The sequence below is a fragment of the Odocoileus virginianus genome, chromosome 16, assembly GCF_023699985.2.
Source record: "Odocoileus virginianus isolate 20LAN1187 ecotype Illinois chromosome 16, Ovbor_1.2, whole genome shotgun sequence".
Taxonomy (NCBI): Eukaryota; Metazoa; Chordata; class Mammalia; order Artiodactyla; family Cervidae; genus Odocoileus; species Odocoileus virginianus.
In genome coordinates this window covers 41,065,701-41,086,465 of record NC_069689.1, presented here as the reverse complement: position 1 = coordinate 41,086,465, position 20,765 = coordinate 41,065,701, and positions in this window count along the sequence as shown.

Below are 20,765 nucleotides of genomic sequence, written 5' to 3'. Positions count from 1 at the left end.
TCCAAGCAGCTGATAATCAGGGAAGGGAAGGGATGCAGAGATAAGGCAGGAGCATTAAGAAACAATAGTGCAGCCTTGGGGCAAGGTCCTGGTTCCACCTCAGGGGACACATAATATCTTTCAGCTCTTTTGAGAACCAAAACCTCCAACAAATGGAAGATGAACAACTTGATTAAGCGTTCTTCATCCCAGAGAGAAGGTCATTGTTTGATAAGCTTGAGAAGCACAGCTCTGCAGAAGACCTCCTGAGACCAGATTAAAAGAATGTAGGCCCTGCAATCACCTCAATGCTTCTTACTAACCCCACACTTGAACTATTGCTATAAAACTTAACACCAAATAGTTTTGAGGGGCATGAGTTGTCTGCATCTCCCTTTATGTGGTAAAGCAATAAAGCTATTCTTTTCTACTTTACCCAAAATTCTGTCTGCAAAGTTTCAATTTGGCAGTGGTGCACAGAGGCCAAATTTTCAGCATCAGTAGCTGCCATCCAATAAATGGATCAAGAGGGGGAAGACTGGGTTTTCTCCTTGTCTGCCAGCTATTGGGATTTGAACAATATCACATCTGTTTGGTGACATTGTCACAATGTCACAAAATATCAGTAACCCAGGGATACAAAATGATTTCCCAGGGGTACAAAATTATTCTTCTGATCTAGTCAAAAGATACTTCTTTGACTCATACACTGTCTAAAATAATTTATATTTGCAAAACTTTAGGTAGATACTATTTTCTGATTTGTCACAGTCCCTAGTACTCCCTTTTGTCTTACACTGAATCTGTTTCATCTGGCTGGCTCTTGTCAGCATTTAAAGCTACAATCCTTAAATGTGGACATTTGATAAAAGCACTTGGGTCTACAGACTGGAAATAACAAGTTCAAAAGAAATTGACGTGTAAATTGGAATGTCGATTTATTCAGTTGTAGAGAGAAATAGTTAAAAGATGCATGGAAATTCATGCAGCCTGACTTCTTGCCTCTAGGTAAATAGTATTATAGAAGACTTCATGGCAAGGAATCAGTATAAGTAGAATAGGGTGTATAATTTAAATATTGAATGGTTATAGGATAAAAACCTGCTGCATCCCCTTCCACAATGTCTAACCTACTGATTAGAAACTTGGACTGGCCTGGGCAGCCTTGTATAAATTTTCATTCAGTCATGGTCTTCTTTGTAAATGTAGGCATATTTGCTACAGCAGATAGGGTAGGGCATCCCACGAGGGAAAGAACTAGAGGTGGCTTCTCTTTCTTTGCTGTACAAGAATTCATTTTTGCTTAAGCCATTTTGTGATCTGAGCCTGGCTACGTTGCTTGCCCTACTATGTGCTGTGCTGTGCTTAGTTGCTCTGTCATATCTGACTCTGCAATCCCACGGACTACAGCCCACCAGGCTCGTCTGTCTACAGGGATTCTCCAGGCAAGAATACTGGAGTGGATAGCCATGCCTTCCTCCAAGGGATCTTCCCAAACCAGGTATCGAACCCAGCTCTCCTGCTTTGCAAGCAGATTCTTTACCATCCGAGCCACCGGGAAAGCCCAAGATTACTGGAGTGGGTAGCCTATCCCTTCTCTAGGGGATAGTCCCAACCCAGAAGTCAAACTAGGGTCTCCTGCGTTGCAGATAGATTTTTTACCAGCAGAGCCACAGCCCTTGCTCTTATATGTGAAAGTGAAGTCACTCAGTCGTGTCCGACTCTTTGTGAGCCCGTGGACTATAGCCCACCAGGCTCCTTAGTCCATGGGATTCTCCAGGCAAGAATACTGGGATGGGTTGCCATTTCCTTCTCCAGGGGATCTTCCCGGCCCAGGGATCGAACCCAGGTCTCCCACATTGCAGGCAGACGCTTTAACCTCTGAGCCACCAGGGAAGCCTGATAGGTCTCAGTAATTAAGGATCTTAAGGTAGCAAAGGAATGCAGGAACAGAGAAAAAGCAACCAAATGGTGCCGTGATAAAATAGAGTCTAGTTCCTTGTCACAGGAACAGTATGCATAACATATCTTTGAGTTCTGTAGGAACTGAGGCCCCCATCCTCCTGAAGGGTGAAACGAGGGTGTTGACCCTCCTGACTTCAGTCAGCTAGAACTTGGACTGTTGACCTCTGCCCTAATTCTATGCTGAATTATCTTTTCCTGAAGTCCTTAATGAATATGTGTGTACACTTAGCTTAAAGGGCTTCTTTCATGGCCATAGTAGTAAAGAACCTGCCTGCCAATACAGAGCCATAAGAAATGTGAGCTTGATCCTTGGGTTGGGAAGATCCCTTGGATAAGGGCATGGCAATCCACTCCAGTATTCTTGCCTAGAGAATCCCATAGATAGAGGAGCATGGTGGGCTACAGTCCATAGGGTTGCAATGTGTCAGACATGACTGAAGCAACTTAGCAAGCAGGCACTTAGCTTAAAACTCTTCCAATTTTTCTGTCAGGGAGAAGTTTCCCCATGTTTTCCTTCCTTTGCTGCAGTCCTTTCTTCACCTGATCTTTGGCTTGGCTGCATTTTTTGCTCAACACCCACCAAGAGGCAGACTGTTTTAGGGCAACACTGCCTTGGTTTATCGCATGTAGGCTCCATAGTTTAGCTTATATGGACAACCTTACTTCAAATCCAAGTTGACATTTAAAAATCCCTCTTCCTTGTCTCATACAGAAGGAAAAAGTATGGAAAAAGCCCTTTCCCCTTTAAAGTTGTGGGTCACTAGCTTCAGATTTCTACCTTAGGGTTCAGTGTTTTTAAGGAAGCCTCAGAATTTCAGGTTGAAATGTAAGTACCTCTAACCCTGCTTGTGCCATGTCATTTCCATAAGAAAACAAGTGTTTGCAATTTGCTTCCAACCCCTGATCCCAAATGATTTTCTCTTCTCCCAACCTTAAAAATAATTTTAGAAAATAGTTTCAGATCTTTTAACTGAGATACAGTTGTTATTATACAAGAAGAAATGTATGTTGTACATGGTGTTTGTAAAGCTATTTCTGATTTTGCCTTCTTTGGTTCAGGGGGGCTATTTCCATGTGAACCCATTTTCACTGTGAAAACTCACAAAGTAAATGGGCAGAAATGCCACTTTTAGCTCATAGAGTCCCAGTAAGCAAATGCTTTAAAAAAGAAAAACAAAAAAATCATATTGGTGGGATTCAGGACAAACTCCTCCTATATATGGTACTTGACAAATTGAATATTTTAAGGTGACCGAGTTTGAGAATTTCCCTCACCCTTCTCTCCTTAAGGAGGTCATAAAATCTCCCTATACCTGGATGAATGGAGCCTCTCCAAGACCAGGACACCAAAAAGAATCTGGAGGAATAGGTCTTGATAAATCTCCCCCAAGACACTGCCCTTTACTCCTACCCTCTGGTCCTATCACATCTTCTCATGACTTTCTACTCTTCATCAAACCTAGTACAGAAACACTCAGGTTTAACCACTTCTTTAGGTCTCCATTTTCTTATGAAGACTCCTCTGAGTTACGTAAAACTCAATAAGTTTGTGTGCTTTTCTTGTTAATTTGTCTTGTTAGACAACAAAATTCAACTGAATAAATTTTAAAGATCTTATTGGCTCTATTCAATGATTCATGAATTGAGTAGCATCCAATTTAGCAAAGAGTAAGCTCTGAGAAGCTGTACAAAATGAAGACTTTTTATAGACAGAAGGGACCAGGAACAAGGATGATACACTAGGCCAAAAAACGTGCTGGGTTATTGCAAGGTGACTTTCCTTTAGGAGATGGGCAGGTGAACTCACTAGTGCTGATCAGGTGAGTCTCTCTGGGGTAGCAGAAATGTAATTTAGTTGTCTCTGTTTGGTGACACTGAGTTGGTATAAACAACTCCATTTGGGGCCTGCTGCTATGTTTTTAACATAGGGTTGATAATAGGTGGATTTTATGTTGTTTTTCTTATTTTGAAGATGCTCAGGGCTGGGCAGTAAGGTGAACAGGAATGCTCGAATCCTCCAGCTCCCATCTCTGTCCAGGCTCAGGTGTGCTTCTCAGCTTCATGTTTCAAGGTGGCTGTTAGGACTTCAGCAGCTTGTTGGAGGGAGAAACAGAGAAGAGCATTTAGCTTCTCTTTAAGGAGACCTCCCGGAAGAAGAGGTAAGATTTCCACTTATGTATGCTTAGCTACAAGGTCAGCATCAAGTCGTGCTAGGAATGGGAGGCTCTTTCTGGAGGGGGAAATGTCCCAGCTAAGCCCTGCCTTCTTTCTGACTTAGGACAGAAGAGGTGGACGACAAGCAGCAGTGCGTAAAACGCTCTGGGCCGGGGCAGAGATCTGTGCTTCCTTAGGAGGAGGAGACCGTTACTGGCAATGAAGACCTGTGGTTCTGACCCTGCAGGTTATAAGCATAAGAAGTACTGTCAGGTAAACTCATACTAGCACATTTTTTTTTTTTTTTGAAAGCAGACACAGAAAATAAAGGAACCCTATAAATAGTCACATCATTTATCATATTCATTTACTGAGTAAACAATGAGTGCCTATGCTATGCCTGACATTATGCTAGAAACTGCATACATTAGTTCAGTATGATCCCTGTCATTTCAGAATTCACAACACAGAAAATACAACTCAGAAATACAACACAAAAAATACAACTCAATGGCATGTGAGTGAGGAGAGAAGTCTGAGGGGACCCAAGAAGGACAATTATTTCAGACTTTGCCGGGAGGATATACCACTTCTAGCTGCAAGGCATGAAGAAGTATTACAAGAAGAGACAATGATGGGATTCAGGACATGCTACTCCAGAGTGTGGCATTTTGGCACATTGTAAAGAATCCACCTGCAATGCAGGGTACACAAGAGATGCAAGTTTGATCCCTGGGTTGGGACTATCCCCTGGAGTAGGAAATGGCAACCCACTCGTTTTCTTGCCTGGGAAATCCCATGGACAGAATATTCTGTCAGACTAGTCCTTGGTGTCGCAAAGAGTTGAACACAACTGAGCACGCACGCTTAACTGAAAGGAATTGGGGGACATGGAAGAAGCAAGAAGGTCACGCTGACCTCCCCCACCTCATCCGTCTTCCCTGAAACAGGTCTTAAAACTCCTGTGTGGAAGGTGCCCTCCCTGTACTAGGAAGAGGGAAGGCATTCTTATCACTGGAGATGGGGAATTTGGCGCCGAGAAATCTGTACAAACAAACCTTTTAAACTGATTCTTCTCTCTTTGTCACCTCTTCACCATTTACTCCTCTAAGTCCAAACTCCTTTGTCTTATCCATTCTTCACAAATGTTTCTTTGTCTAAAAGTTTTTTGCTCTGGTCATTTAATCTTCATTATTTCTTTCTTTCTTTATTTTTTTAATCTTCATTCTTGACAAATGTTCTTTATGCATAAAAATTTGGTAAATTGTGTACGATTTTCTCCTTTTACTCATCTTTTTCAGTTGGATTGTTGAACGCAGCAGCAAGGACCTTGAAAGGGCTGAGAAAGACTTTCTACCTCCCCTACAAAGCATCAGCTGTGCCAGTGCAGAGAAGAGCTGTGGCTGAAATGTCTGTGGTCTCCGCAGGAGCGGAATGCACTGCCGCTGGATGACTGCTGGCCTTGACCTTCACAAGGCAGAGCCTCCCTGGCCTGTGCCATCTCTCAGGTTCCTTGTTTCCTTGCATTGAGCATCTCACTGCCTCTGGTTAGGCTGCTGCTTCTGACACAGCTGTGGCCAGACTGTTCTGGATACATAACTCAGCTTCAGAAGACAGCTTCTTCCAAAATCTCTACTTCATCTCCACCTGTTCTCTCAAACCTCTTCCAGGCAGATTGAGTCTTCACCAACCCACCAACACTGGTCTCATCAAGTCCAGCAGTGACTTCAGTGTCAAACCCACGAGTCTTCATCCCTCTGGATTTTTTTGTTTTTTATAGTATTGGGATTTTAAAAAAATTATTTAATTGGAGGCTAATTACTTTACAATATTGAAGTGGTTTTTGCCATCATTGACATGAATCAGCCATGGGTGTACATGGGTTCCCCATCCTGAAACCCCTTCCCACCTCCCTCCACATCCCATCCCTCAGGGTCATCCCAGTGCACTAGCCCTGAGCACCCTGTCTCATTCTTTGAAACTGGACTGGCGATCTATTTCACATATGTATATGAAATATACATGTTTCAATGCTATTCTCTCAAATCATCTCACCCTCGCCTTCTCCCACAGAGTCCAAAAGGCTGTTCTTTACATCTTGTCTCTTTTGTGATCTTGCATATAGGGTCATCATTACCATATTTCTAAATTCCATATATATGCATTAATATACTGTATTGGTATTTTTCTTCTTGACCTACTTCACTCTGTATAATAGGCTCCAGTTTCATCCATAGAATTGATTCAAATGCATTCTTTTTAATAGCTGAGTAACATTCCACTGTGTATATGTACCACAGCTTTCTCATCCATTCGTCTGCCAATGGACATCTAGGTTGCTTCCACTGGATCTTATGGCAACACTTGGCCCAGCTGATCCCAGACTCTCTCTAACACCCACAGGGGTGTGGCCCCTGCCTTCATTGCCTTCAGGTCTGTGCTAGAATATCAGCTTGTTTCTGCCCCTCCCCTCTGAGTGCGCAGCCCCACCCCTCCATTGGCTTTGCTTGGTGGCTATTATTGTAGGCGTACACCATTTGCTTACTGTGTGGGTGAAGAGAGACATTTGCTAAATATTGTAGGTTCCATGGCTGGGTCTCTAAAACAAGCTGTCAATAAGCAGATTAATACAAGAAAAATTATACTAAAGTTTTAATATTCAGTGTTATGTGCTTGGGGCACAACAGGAAAAAAAATCAAATATCCAAAAAGGTTTTCAGATTTATGACTTTAGCATCCTCATTTTAGGGGAAAAGGAGAGGAGATGTAGGCCCCTAAGGGGAGGGTGAGTGATTTGGGGGAAAGATGAATAGGCCCTTAGAGGAATAGGTGAGAACTATGACAGTTTGTGACAAAGTCTGAGTGTGATTTTGACTTCTGATCTTCTCTCCTGTGATGAATCACTTCTTCTCAGTTGATGAAACTCCAGGAGGGAATCTGTGGCAATTTAGTTCCTTTTGGAGGTTCTGTGTTTAGGCAGAGAGAGAGCTCAGAGAAAGCCTCTCCAAGTGTCTATAGCTCAAAATAATCAACATACCAAAGCAGCTTATTTTGGGGTGGCTTGTCCTGAACCCCCACCAGAATGAGAGCCTCAGGAGAACAGAGACTCTGTTCTTCCTTTCCAAGGCATGAGCATGGTAGACACACATGCTCTTACCCCATTGAGGCTGCCACCCTCAGTGTTCAAGATTCCTTCTCACAGGTTATTACAGAACTCTGAGTATGTTTCATGGAGGAAATACCTGAACTTCTAAGTACCTATTACACTTTTAGTAACAGGAAATGAGGTTTGGAATTATGTTGTTCAATCTGAATAATTTTTCTCTTTTTGCTTTTCTGAATCAAAACAAGATATGAAAATAAAATACTGAGACTGATCATTTTGTGTGTGTGGTCTACACTGGATCAGAGGCAGTTACACAGACGGTATACTGAAAGTGTTATAAATAGAGGCAGCAACCTCACAACAGGCACAGAGACTACCAAAAGACTAGCCATAGAGGACTTTCACTTTGTTAATATCTAAAATTAGGTTGTGAGCTTAGTGTTCACAAAATGTCAGTTGCTTCATAGCTGAAACTAATGTACATTTTACTCTGACCTCCAAATCATGTATGATATGATGTTCTCATTTTTACCTATTATTGCTATAGAACTTCACATGATGTGAGTTATTAGGAGAAAATGTTTTATCAAGTAGCCTAACTTAGAACTAAGGGTGATCTTGTCATGAAAAACAAGGTAATATGTATGCTAGTATGATCAAAGGGGTTATGGAAGATAAAAAAAGTCAACAATTTTTTATAAGACTCGTTGTCTTATATACTTGATCTTTCTCTCTTTACTCCATCCTTTCTATTTTCAGTGTTGTTCAGGGTCAACTATAATTTCTTTCAACATTAGGGAAAAAATAAACCCACCTCTTTCTGTAGATACTAGAACTACTCAGCTTCATTTAAAAATACCACATGTAAACTATCTTTTAAAAGCAATCTTACTAACAGTGAACAAGTCTTCAATTAATCTTGAATCAAAATTAGTTTTTAAAAAATCTGTCAATGTAGAATATTAATAAAATGATATTATATGGAAATCATCACTTGCTCATTATACCTTTAAACAGAAGAATTTAATTTAAAAAATTTTAGTGGAGTTTTCCATTAAAGCAAAATCATCTTTATAAAATGGGAAATCCTGGCTGATTTCCCTTTAGGTAAATCTGTAAACCAGATGATTCCCTCAGTAATCCCTCTTGGGGGTCTCAGACTCTTGTTCTATTTTTTCCTAGAGATTAACTGGAAAGGAATAGGTGTGACATCTTGAATTACTAAAGCATCCTTACCTGTACAAATTGATAGCGCATCTGCAGATGGTCCATGAACTATTATCATGAATAGTTTACATTTTGCTACCATTGAAAGCAAATGTAGAAAACACTCAGCAAGATTTGGTGTCGTTCATTTCTGTTACAATTGTAAGCTTATTTGTTTTTTAAAGAACTATTTCTAAATTGCACTAGAGTCACTAATATATAATGTCTGTATTTTTAGATAAATGGTAATTATGATATCAAAATATTTCAATAACAGAATATTGGATTTGTTACTGAGCCCAGGTTTGGCTGTTTGCTGCTCCAGAACCAATACTTCAGAAACAAGTGCTGGAAGGAGCAGAGAGTTTGCTTTATTCAGGAGGCTGGCAACCCAGAGAGAAGTTGGACTTGTGCCCAAATAACCAACCCCAAAGATACTGCTTGATCATGAAAGATTTTAAAGGGACTCGTTAGGGGAGGAGGTCAGAGTCTTCAAAATCTTCCACTGCGTGCAGACTTTCTTCTGATTGGTTGGCAGTAAGGTACCAGAGTGGCTTCCGAGAATCTTGGGCTCAGTCTAAAGTTATCATCTTCCACCTGGGTGGGGACCCAAGATATTGTTATGTATATTCCTCGGGGAGGAATCAGGACCCTTCCCCATAGCTGCCCTGTTGTTTCTTCACTGCTCCTCCTTTTTTTCCTGTATTTCTTTCTTTCCCTGATAAGCAACTGATTAAATCTGCCCTGTGGAACTCAAGGAAGGTCAGGAGGCTGAATGGAGCCCGTTTCATATAAACAGAAAACAGGGGACACAGAAAGGATTGGTATCTGGGAGGGCCCCACAAGGCCTCAAGTTAATAAGTGACCTGGAAGGAAGTTCAGCAATCATAGAATCTGATGCCTTTATGGACACCAAGACCTGAGGAAGTCACGTGTCGGCCGTACCACGTGAAAAATTCATGGTGAAACCGAAATTGCACTTGATTCTCTTCACATGAATCTCATATGCCAGCTCAGTAGGTCACTGAAGCAATATGCTGACTTGCACATTTCTCACATGAGAAAATTTTTAAAGTAAAAATAAGTTTTATTTTAAAAGTGATTAAATTATTTTATATGGGATAATGTGAGTGGTAATTTTTTCCTTCTCAAATCATAGCAAATTTTATTATTTCAGCTAAAAGAAAGGAAAAATTGAGGTTTGTGTTTTAAAACATACCCAGATGATGATATCAGTTGTTACTTTGTAAAAAATTCTTTCAAATTTATAGTCTGTGCCATCAGGTAAACTTAATTTTGAAAATTTGTAAAAACACTGAAAGTAATTAGTTGATCTTACTCTCCCCTCCACCCCCAATCTACTTTTGAATTTTTGTTTATCAAGGAAGTATTTATGTTAGAGTTTTTTGAAAGACTGTTGAAATCTTATTATTTTCAAATTAAAGTTTTCAGATACATCTGAAACCATTTACCTCATTTTGGGACCTGAACTCATGTGCTGGGACTCAAACCCAGCCAAAAACCACAGTCTTTCAACTGAGATCACAGACCCATTTTTTAAGAACCTGATGAAGCTCAGGTTCTTGATGTCTCAACACAGAAAGAATTTAGTGAGGGATAAAGTGGTAGGTAGGAAATGGATTTATTCAGAGAGAAGCACGCTCCACGGACAGAATGTGGCCATCACAGAGGATGAGTGTGGTGGTCTTGAAATGCAGTGTGGTTAGTTTTTATGGGCTGGGCAATTTCATAGGCTAATGAGTGGGAGGGATTATTCCAACTATTTTGGGGGAGGGATGGAGATTTCCAGGAACTGGGCCTCTGCCCACTTCTGGGTCTTTTGACAGTGCCTTGGAAAGTGCCCATTATGACGCCTTTGTGTGTGCCATTTAGCTTGCTGACTGAGGATCAAGGTCCAGTCGAAGTTGATTTGTTTGCCATCTTGGACCCATTTCATTCTAATGTTTTACTTTTAAAAAATTTATTTTAACTGAAGGATGATTGCTTTACAATGTTGTATTGGTTTCTAGGATACATTAACATGAATCAGCCATAGGCATAGACATGTCCCATTCCTCTTAAACCTCCCTCTCACTGTATCCCATCCCTGTCACAGAGCACCAGGCTGAGCTCCAAGCACTATAGAGCGCCTTCCCATTAGCTGTTTTACACATGGCTAGGTATATATTTCAATGATACTCCCTCAGTTTATCCCACCTTCTCTCTACCCTGCTGTGTCCATAAGTTTGTTCTCTATGCCTGAGTCTCTATTCCTGCTCTGCAAATAGGTTCATCAATATCATTTTTCTAAATTCCATATATATGCATCAATATATGTTATTTCTTGTTCTCTTTGTGACTTACTTCACTCTGTATAACAGGCTCTAGTTCATCCACCTCACTAGACCTGATTAAAATTTGTTCATTTTTGTGGCTGAGTAATATTCCACTATATGTATGTACCACATTTTCATTATCCATTCGTCTGTCAATGGACATCTAGGTTGCTTCCATATCCTGGCTATTGTAAATGGCACTGCAGTGAAAACTGGGGTGCATGCTAAGTCACTTTGGTTATGTCCAGTTCTTTTTGACCCTATGGACTGTGGCCTGCCAGGCTGCTCTGTCTATGGGATTTCTCTAGGTAAAAATACTTGAGTGAGAGGCCATGTGCTCCTCCAGGGGATCTTCCTTACCCAGGGATTAAACCTGCATCTCCTGCATTGCAGGAAGATTCTTTACCACTGTATCACTGGGGAAGCCTGAACATTGGGGTATATGCATTTTTTCAATTAGGGTTTTCTCAGGGTATATACCCAGTAGTGGGATTTCTGAGTTGTATGGTACTTTTATTTCTAGTTTTTAAAGAAATCTCCATTCTATTCTCCATAGTGGCAGTATCAGTGTACATTCCCACCAACAGCACAAAAGTGTTCCCTTTTCTCCACATTTTCTCCAGAATTTATTGTTTGTAGATTTTTTGATGATGGCCATTCTGACTGGTGTGAGGTGATACCCAATTGTAGTTTTGATTTACACTTCTCTAATAATAAGTGATGCTGGGCATTTTTTATGTGTTTATTAGCAATCTATATATAACATCCCAATTTGTGACTTATAGATAATAAAGAATTTATCATAACTTACTATGGAAGGAATATTATGAAAGAAAGTTCCAAGAATGTCTGTGAGATGTTTTAGATCACTTTGTATGTACACTTGAGTGAAGAAAATATATAGGATAATGGATGACAACGAAGCCAGAATTATAAATAACAACAACTGATAAGTCTCCAGAATGCAACATCCCTGAAATTTGCTGTCATCTTTAATAAGCCACAGATAACTATTATTGGCCAATGGAAATAATTTTAGAACTAATTATTAGAGTTATTGAAATGTGGAGGGTGAAACTTGAATTATGCTGATTTTTTTTCCCCCCTGAGTCTGAGGTGAACTAGGCATTGGAGTTAACTGACTGCTGCATCTGAGGACCTTAGTCAGCAATAGACTGAAAGCTGAGCCCAAGACTTCTGTGATAAGGAAGGTGGGAAGCAGAAAATATGCCTCTCTGGCACTGGGATTAATTTGAGCTATTTTGAGAAACAACAGATGCTGGAGAAGCTCTGAAAATGGAGAAGTTACTCTTTTGTGAGGGAAATTTGCATTTATAAAGGAACCCTCCATTTGTAATAGTGTCTCCCTCTCGGAGAGGGAGGGGAAAGGCTCCTTGGAGCCACCAAGTGGAGGTTTGGGCTTAATTATCTTGCTTTTCTGTTCACCTCCCCACAAGTGGCCTCCCCAGCCTTTCTTTCTTTTGTATTTAGCAAAACTGGTGTCTAAACTGGTGGTCTAAGGGGAGTGGTGCTTCCTTTCTGTAGGGAGGAGGTTCTAGCTCCCTACTTGGCTTTGTTGACACGTGTCCTCCAAAGACAACAGTGGTGAAAGTTGCAGGTTTCCACTGGACTTCCTCAGACACATACTGGGAGGGAGGGGAAAGGCTCCTTGGAGCCACCCAGTGGAGATGGAAGCCCAGGCTCTCCTCTCAGAATTTTCTAACACAATCTTGGCAGGAGATGATGGTCACAGGGTTACATATGAGTGAGGAAAGAAATACAGGCTCTCCTCTGAGCTTTTAATTTTTAGGAGGGAGGTCAGGCTCCTATTTTTTCCCCGCATGTAGTTATTTTCTGAAATTTTTCTCTTTTCATGCTGGCCTTTCCTTGATCCTTTGGTTACGGAGAACGAGTCTTTCTAAAGCTTTTCTTGTTTCTGTTTTCTTTGCCTTTTGTCTTTTCCAGACTACCAGTTTCTCTAGTACACCTGTTACCAAACTAAACTTGGGTTCACTTCCCATACTCAATAAAGCCAATCTACTGACTTTAAAAGTACAGCATTTATTGTAAAGGTGGTGCTGACTGAAAACAAAACAAAACAAAACAAGAAACCTAAAAGTTGAGACTTATATTTATTTAGTGGGATTTGTTAGGACTTTCAGTCTGGGAAAGAGTATCTCAAGTGACCCTAAAAGAACTGTTTCCAAGGAAGTAGGTAGGAGCAGGAACCAGATTATATCAAAGTTTTCAGCAAGGGACAGGTAATCTGAATATCAAAAGGTTATTGTTAATTAAGGAAAAGCAGATATCTCAAATTGAGGAATTTAGCACTCTTCTGTGTATGGGAAGAAGTAAGTGTCTGGGCTCACTGCAATCATTGCTTTCATATGCATTTCAGCTATCTGGGGCCAGCATCCTGTTTCTTGATTATTTACATCCTTAATTCCTCATTCAATGTAAGGAGTGGCAGATGCGATGCATGGCTATGGTTTATGCTTTCTACACCCCTCCAGAGCTCATCAGTGCTTCCTGTGGGGAGTGGCTAATGGCTGCCAGAGAGCTGGCATTTTTTTTTTTTTTTTTTACAAATCCTGATTATCACTCCTAAAACAGTCATTCAAATTGTATGTCCTACCTGTCATGGGCCAGAATATATCTTTTTTCCCTCTCATAACAAGGATACTTATGACAGGGGAAGGAAACAAAATGAAGATCTTAGAGAAAATTACAAGTTGGAGTTGAGTGGGTCATACTCATTAAATTGAATCCCTTTGTCTATAAATGTCATCATTCATGTTAAATAATCACCATCAACAGCAGTTGAAATGTCTAACACATGCTTCAGTTCTTTTTCTTTTCAGTGGGGAATAGGGTTAGGGAGGAGAGCAACTTCTAGGAAAAAAATTCAACTGTAAATTAACTTCCTTTTTTTTTAAATGCTTATTTTTAAAATATTTTTATTTATTTATTTTTCTTTTTTTAATTTTTTATTTATTTTTTTCCATTTATTTTTATCAGTTGGAGGCTAATTACTTTACATCATTGCAGTGGTTTTTGTCATACATTGAAATGAATTAGTCATGGATTTACATGTATTCCCCATCCTGGTCCCCCCTCCCACCTCCCTCTCCACCCGATCCCTCTGGGTCTTCCCAGTGCACCAGGCCCGAGCACTTGTCTCATGCACCCAACCTGGGCTGGTGATCTGTTTCACCCTAGATAATATACATGTTTCAATGCTGTTCTCTTGAAACATCCCACCCTCGCCTTCTCCCAGAGTCCACAAGTCTGTTCTATACATCTGAGTCTCTTTTTCTGTTTTGCATATAGGGTTATCGTTACCATCTTTCAAATTCCATATATATGTGTTAGTATACTGTAATGGTCTTTATCTTTCTGGCTTACTTCACTCTGTATAATGGGCTCCAGTTTCATCCATCTCATTAGAACTGATTTAAATGAATTCTTTTTAATGGCTGAGTAATATTCCATGGTGTATATGTACCACAGCTTCCTCATCCATTCATCTGCTGATGGGCATCTAGGTTGCTTCCATGTCCTGGCTATTATAAACAGTGCTGCGATGAACATTGGGGTACATGTGTCTCTTTCAGATCTGGTTTCCTCGGTGTGTATGCCCAGAAGTGGGATTGCTGGGTCATATGACAATTCTATTTCCAGCTTTTTAAGAAATCTCCACACTGTTTTCCATAGTGGCTGTACTAATTTGCATTCCCACCAACAGTGTAAGAGGGTTCCCTTTTCTCCACACCCTCTCCAGCATTTATTGCTTGTAGACTTTTGGATAGCAGCCATCCTGACTGGCGTGTAATGGTACCTCATTGTGGTTTTGATTTGCATTTCTCTGATAATGAGTGATGTTGAGCATCTTTTCATGTGTTTTTGTGCCATCTGTATGTCTTCCTTGGAGAAATGTCTGTTTAGTTCTTGGCCCATTTTTTGATTGGGTCATTTATTTTTCTGGAGTTGAGCTGGAGGAGTTGCTTGTATATTTTTGAGATTAATCCTTTGTTGCTTCGTTTGCTATTATTTTCTCCCAATCTGAGGGCTGTCTTTTCACCTTGCTTACAGTTTCCTTTGTTGTGCAAAAGCTTTTAAGTTTCATTAGGTCCCATTTGTTTATTTTTGCTTTTGTTTCTAAAATTCTGGGATGCGGGTCATAGAGGATCCTGCTGTGATTTATGTCGGACAGTGTTTTGCCTATGTTCACCTCTAGGAGTTTTATAGTTTCTGGTCTTACATTTAGATCTTTAATCCATTTTGAGTTTATTTCTGTGTATGGTGTTAGAAAGTGTTCTAGTTTCATTCTTTTACAGATGGTTGACCAGTTTTCCCAGCACCACTTGTTAAAGAGGTTATCTTTTTTCCATTGTATATCCTTGCCTCCTTTGTTGAAGATAAGGTGACCATAGGTTCGTGGATTTATCTCTGGGCTTTCTATTCTGTTCCATTGATCTATATTTCTGTCTTTGTGCCAGTACCATACTGTCTTGATGACTGTGGCTTTGTAGTGTAGTCTGAAGTCAGGCAGGTTGATTCCTCCAGTTCCATTCTTCTTTCTCAAGGTTAATTTGGCTATTCGAGGTTTTTTGTATGTCCATACAAATTGTGAAATTATTTGTTCTAGTTCTGTGAAAAATACCGTTGGTAGTTTGATAGGGATTTCATTGAATCTATAGATTGCTTTGGGTAGTATAGCCATTTTGACAATATTGATTCTTCCAATCCATGAACATGGTATATTTCTCCATCTGTTTGTGTCCTCTTTGATTTCTTTCATCAGTGTTTTATAGTTTTCTATATATAGGTTTTTTGTTTCTTTAGGTAGATATACTCATAAGTATTTTATTCATTTTGTTGCTATGGTGAATGGTATTGCTTCCTTAATTTCTCTTTCTGTTTTCTCATTGTTAGTGTATAGGAATGCAAGAGATTTCTGTGTGTTAATTTTATATCCTGCAACTTTACTGTTCGTTGATTAGCTCTAGTAATTTTCTGGCAGAGTCTTTAGGGTTTTCTATGTAGAGGATCAGGTCATCTGCAAACAGAGAGAGTTTTACTTCTTCTTTTCCTATCTGGATTCCTTTTACTTCTTTTTCTGCCCTGATTGCTGTGGCCAACACTTCCAAAACTATGTTGAATAGCAGTGGTGAGAGTTGGCACCCTTGTCTTGTTCCTGATTTCAGGGGAAATGCTTTCAATTTTTCACCATTGAGGGTGATGCTTGCTGTGGGTTTGTCATATATAGCTTTTATTATGTTGAGGTATGTTCCTTCTATTCCTGCTTTCTGGAGAGTTTCAATCATAAATGGATGTTGAATTTTGTCAAAGGCTTTTTCTGCATCTATTGAGATAATCATATGGTTTTTATCTTTCAATTTGTTAATGTGGTGTATTACATTGATTGATTTGCGGATATTAAAGAATCCTTGCATTCCTGGGATAAAGCCCACTTGGTCATGGTGTATGATTTTTGGCTGGAATCCCTGATGGCTGTGACATCCTTATTTACCAATATGGCAGGAGCTATTCCATTTCACAGTGGCAAACAAGGAGAGCAATTTCTCATGTTCTAAAATCCTGAGATTCCAGAAAAAATTTCAGCAAAGCATTTTTAAAGACCAGGTAAGGGAAGGGCATTCCAGGGTACATGATCAACAGAGGCATGATTCTCTGATGGGATGATGGTGAGGTAAGAGAGTGATGTCACAGGGGTTAACATTATCAATCCTTAGGCTCCAGGTATGTGCTCATGGTGACCAAGTAGTCTTCCATTTGGTGGTGGTTTTAGCATCTGAAAATTAACTTGGGAAATGTGCTATTATCTAGGTACTTCCAAGAGGAGCTAGAACAGAGGATATGGGGTCTGTCCTGGGAAGGCCCCATAGGGTCCTTCTCGGTTACATACCTTTTGTGATATACCAGGTAAAAAGAAAATATGAATACCTAAGCACAGTGTAGGTCCTTGGGTCCCCAAAGCTCAGATGGCCTTCCTTCTCTACACCCTTCAGGATCACCCTACCTCATCACATTGTTGTATATAATATCCAGCTATTTTAAGTGCACTATGTGAACTATTCCAGTTTTCCTTCTAGTATTGTTTCTCTTCTGTTTAAAGAATTTCTTTTAGCAACTTTTCTTTTTAAAGCAAGTCTTCTGACAATGAATCTTCTTAGTTTTCCTCCATGAGTCTCTTTCCTAAAGGATAGTTTCAATGAAAATTGGATCCTGAATTGACAATATTATTTTTCAGCACTTTAAAAATATGGTACCACTTCCTTTTAACTTTCATGATTTCTGATGAGAGACCCATAATTGTGTGAACTGTTGTTCCTCTCTAGATACATCATTTTTAATGATGCTCACACAGATGTTCTTTCATTTTAAGTTTTCAGCAGCTTGTGTCTGGGTATAAAGTTTCTGGATTTATCCTTGTTAGGATTCACTGTATCTCTTGAATCTGTTGTTTCATGTATTTTGACAATCCCAGCAAGTTTTCATCATTATTTTTTCAATTCTTTTCCCCAGGTCTGTACTCTGTCACCTCGTCTTCTGGGACTCTGATGACATGAATGTTGAATCTTTCATTACTGTCTTACAGGTCTCAAAGATGTTTCATTTTTTCCCCCCAATCTTTTTTCCTCTCTTGTTCAGATTGAATAATACCTATTGTTTCCAACATCACATTGATTGCCTCTCTTGCTTTTCTCCCATTTGAGTTAAGATTTTCATGACATGAAATTTCATCACGTGTTTCATGTGATTTTTGTTTATATCTTTGACATATAAATAATGAGATTCTGGGTCTTTTTTTTTTTTAAATTTTGCTTTCTGTGGGTGTCTTCTAATGTCAGTTCAATTCTCGAAGACTTTGCAGTGCTTTTCAGATCTGTTCTGCATATATCACATCCAGTGGTCAGTCTGGGGACTGGGTGGAGGCTCTCAGGGTCTTTGACAAACTAATTACTATCTATTTCACGTCTGCACAAGTCTAGGGTGAACCCAAGGGTTCAAAATAATTTATAAGCCCATTATTCTAAGCTCTTTCCTCTTCATTGTTGCAAAATTATTTTCCCAGTTCCCGAAATTCTCTGTTTTGGGCCTTTGGATAACTACCTACTCCTATGGTTCTGACACACAGAAGACCAAGTGGAGGGAGAACAAAGAGCTATATGACTAACCCCACGCTATCGGCACCACAGTTCTACTCAGTGAGAGAGTTCCTTTCTTCACAGATCTGGCTCCTGGAAGGTATTGTGGGGTAGGCAACAGAACTTTACCAACCTAAAACATGTCTCTTTGCCATATTAATTGTTTTAAACTGGTTATTTTCTGAGAAACAGCAGACCTAGAAAGTGCTTTAAAAACCAAGTAAGAAATATTTGTAAGAAACAAATATTTGTAGAGGAAATTTCTATTTGTAAGAGTGTTTATCTTTCTGTACCTGGAAGAAATTCTAGTCAATGGAGAAGACAGTGACTTAAATCTGCATCACTACACCTGGCAGAGGAACCAGAGATCAAATTGCCAACACCAACAAAGGTCCTTCTAGTCAAGGCTATGGTTTTTCCAGTGGTCATGTATGGATGTGAGAGTTGGACTATAAAGAAAACTGAGCACTGAAGAATTGATGCTTTTGAACTGTGGTGTTGGAGAAGACTCTTGAGAGTCCCTTGGACTGCACAGAGATCCATCCACTCCATCCTAAAGGAGATCAATCCTGGGTGTTCATTGGAAGGACTGATGTTGAAGCTGAAACTCCAATACTTTGGCCACCTGATGTGAAGAGCTGACTCGTTGGAAAAGACCCTGATGCTGGGAAGGATTGAGGGCAGGAGGAGAAAGGGATGACAGAGAATAAGGTGGTTGGATGGCATCACCAATGCACATCACCACAATGCACATGGGTTTGGGTGGACTCTGGAAGTTGGTGATCAACAGGGAGGCCTGGTGTGCTGCTGTTCATGGGGTGACAAAGAGTCAGACACGACTGAGCAACTGAACTGAACTGAGCTGTTGGATCATAGAAAAAACAAGAGAGTTCTGGAAAATATCTACATCTGATTTATTGACTACACCAAAGCTTTTGACTGTATGGATCACAACAGACTGTGGAAAATTCTTGAAAACAAGGGAATACCAGACCACCATACCTGCCTCCTAAGGAATCTGGATGCAGGTCAAGAAGCAACAGATAGAACCAGTCATGAAACAATGGACTGGTTCCAAATTGGGAAAGGAGTACATCAAGGCTGTATATTGTCACCCTGCTTATTTAATGTATATGCAAGCACATCATGCGAAATGCTGGGCTGAATGAAGCACAAGCTGGAATCAAGATTGCCAGGAGAAATATCAGTGACCTCAAATATGCAGATGACACCACTCTTACAGCAGAAAGGAAAGAGGAACTGAAGAGCCTTATGATGAAAGTGAAAGAGCAGAGTGAAAAAGCTGGGTTAAAACTCAACATTCGAAAAATGAAGATCATGACATCCGGTCCTATCACTTCATGGAAAATAGATGGGGAAACGATGGAAACAGTGACAAACTTTATTTTCTTCGGCTCCAAAATGACTGCAGTTGGTGACTGCAGTCATGAAATTAAAAGATGCTTGCTCCTTGGAAGAAAAGCTATAGAAACCCAGACAGCATATTTAAAAGCAGAGACATTACTTGGCCAACAAATGTCCATCTAGTCAAAGCTATGGTTTTTCCAGTACTCAAGTATGGATGTGAGAGTTAGACTATAAAGAAAGCTTTTGAAATGTGGTGTTGGAGAAGAATTGAGAGTCCCTTGGCCTGCAAAGAGACCCAACAAGTCCATCATGAAGGCAATCAATTCTGAATATTCATTTGAAGGACTGATGTTGAAGCTGAAACTCCAATATTTTGGCCACCTCATGTGAAGAACTGACTCACTAGGAAAGACCCTAATGATGGGGGAGATTGAAGGCAGGAGGAGAAGGGGATGACAGAGGATGAGATGACTGGATGGCATCACAGACTTGATGGATATAAGTTTGAACAAGTTCCGGGTGTTGGTGATGGACAGGGAGGCCTGGTGTGCTGCAGTCCATGGGGTCTCAAAAAGCCGGACATGACTGAGAAACTGAACTGATTACTCTTGTTTACTCTTGTACTCATCACCTCCCATAACTAACTCTCCCCACCCTTAATATTGCTTTTAGTCTTAGCTGAGGATGTTATTTAAGGTGAGGACCTTGACTATTTTGTCAAATTACTCAGTTTTCCCGGATCTTTCCCATGTATACATGTTTTTAAGGTTGTTTTTTTTTTTTTTTTTTTAATTTTCTCCTGTTAATCTATGTCACATCAATTTAATTCTTAGACCAGCTGTAAGAACCCAGAAGGGCATAGGAAAGTGTCTTTCTACCTGACACTGTTGTTCCTCTCCACTCTTGTCACTGACGCTGGCACATTGGAAACTCACTGTGAGACCATTGAGGCCCTGGATATAAGAGAACTTAAAGTGAAGGAGAAGCACTTATCACCCCCAGAGATTCCCCTCATTGTCTCTGAATTTGAAGGGTCCCCTTCCTGCTCCATCAGTCAGAATTAAAGGATTTCTAATACATCTCACTATGTCTACACTGTAGTGTTCACTTTAAAGTTTTGGGCTGTGTTGAGTTCAGGCTAGAGAGATCAGAACCAAAAATTGTTGAATTTACTGTTTTGGTGGTTCTCAGATTCTTGTGTTCTTCCCTGGTCTACCTGCTTGTGTTTATTTTCCAGACTGCCAAGTAGTTGTCTTTGCATTCTTATCAGGTTTTATATCTGGTGAGGTGTATTTTCTCTACCTCTAGAAACTGGAGGATGTATTTTTATTTAAAGAAGACAAAGAAGGGAGGAGAAGAAATTTAATAGTCATATGATCAATTTATCAATGTAAGCCTGCTTGGTATGTAACCCTGAGTAGATTTTCTGAGTTCATTAAACAAAGAGAAGTACAGACTTGGTAATATTATGGTTAGTTA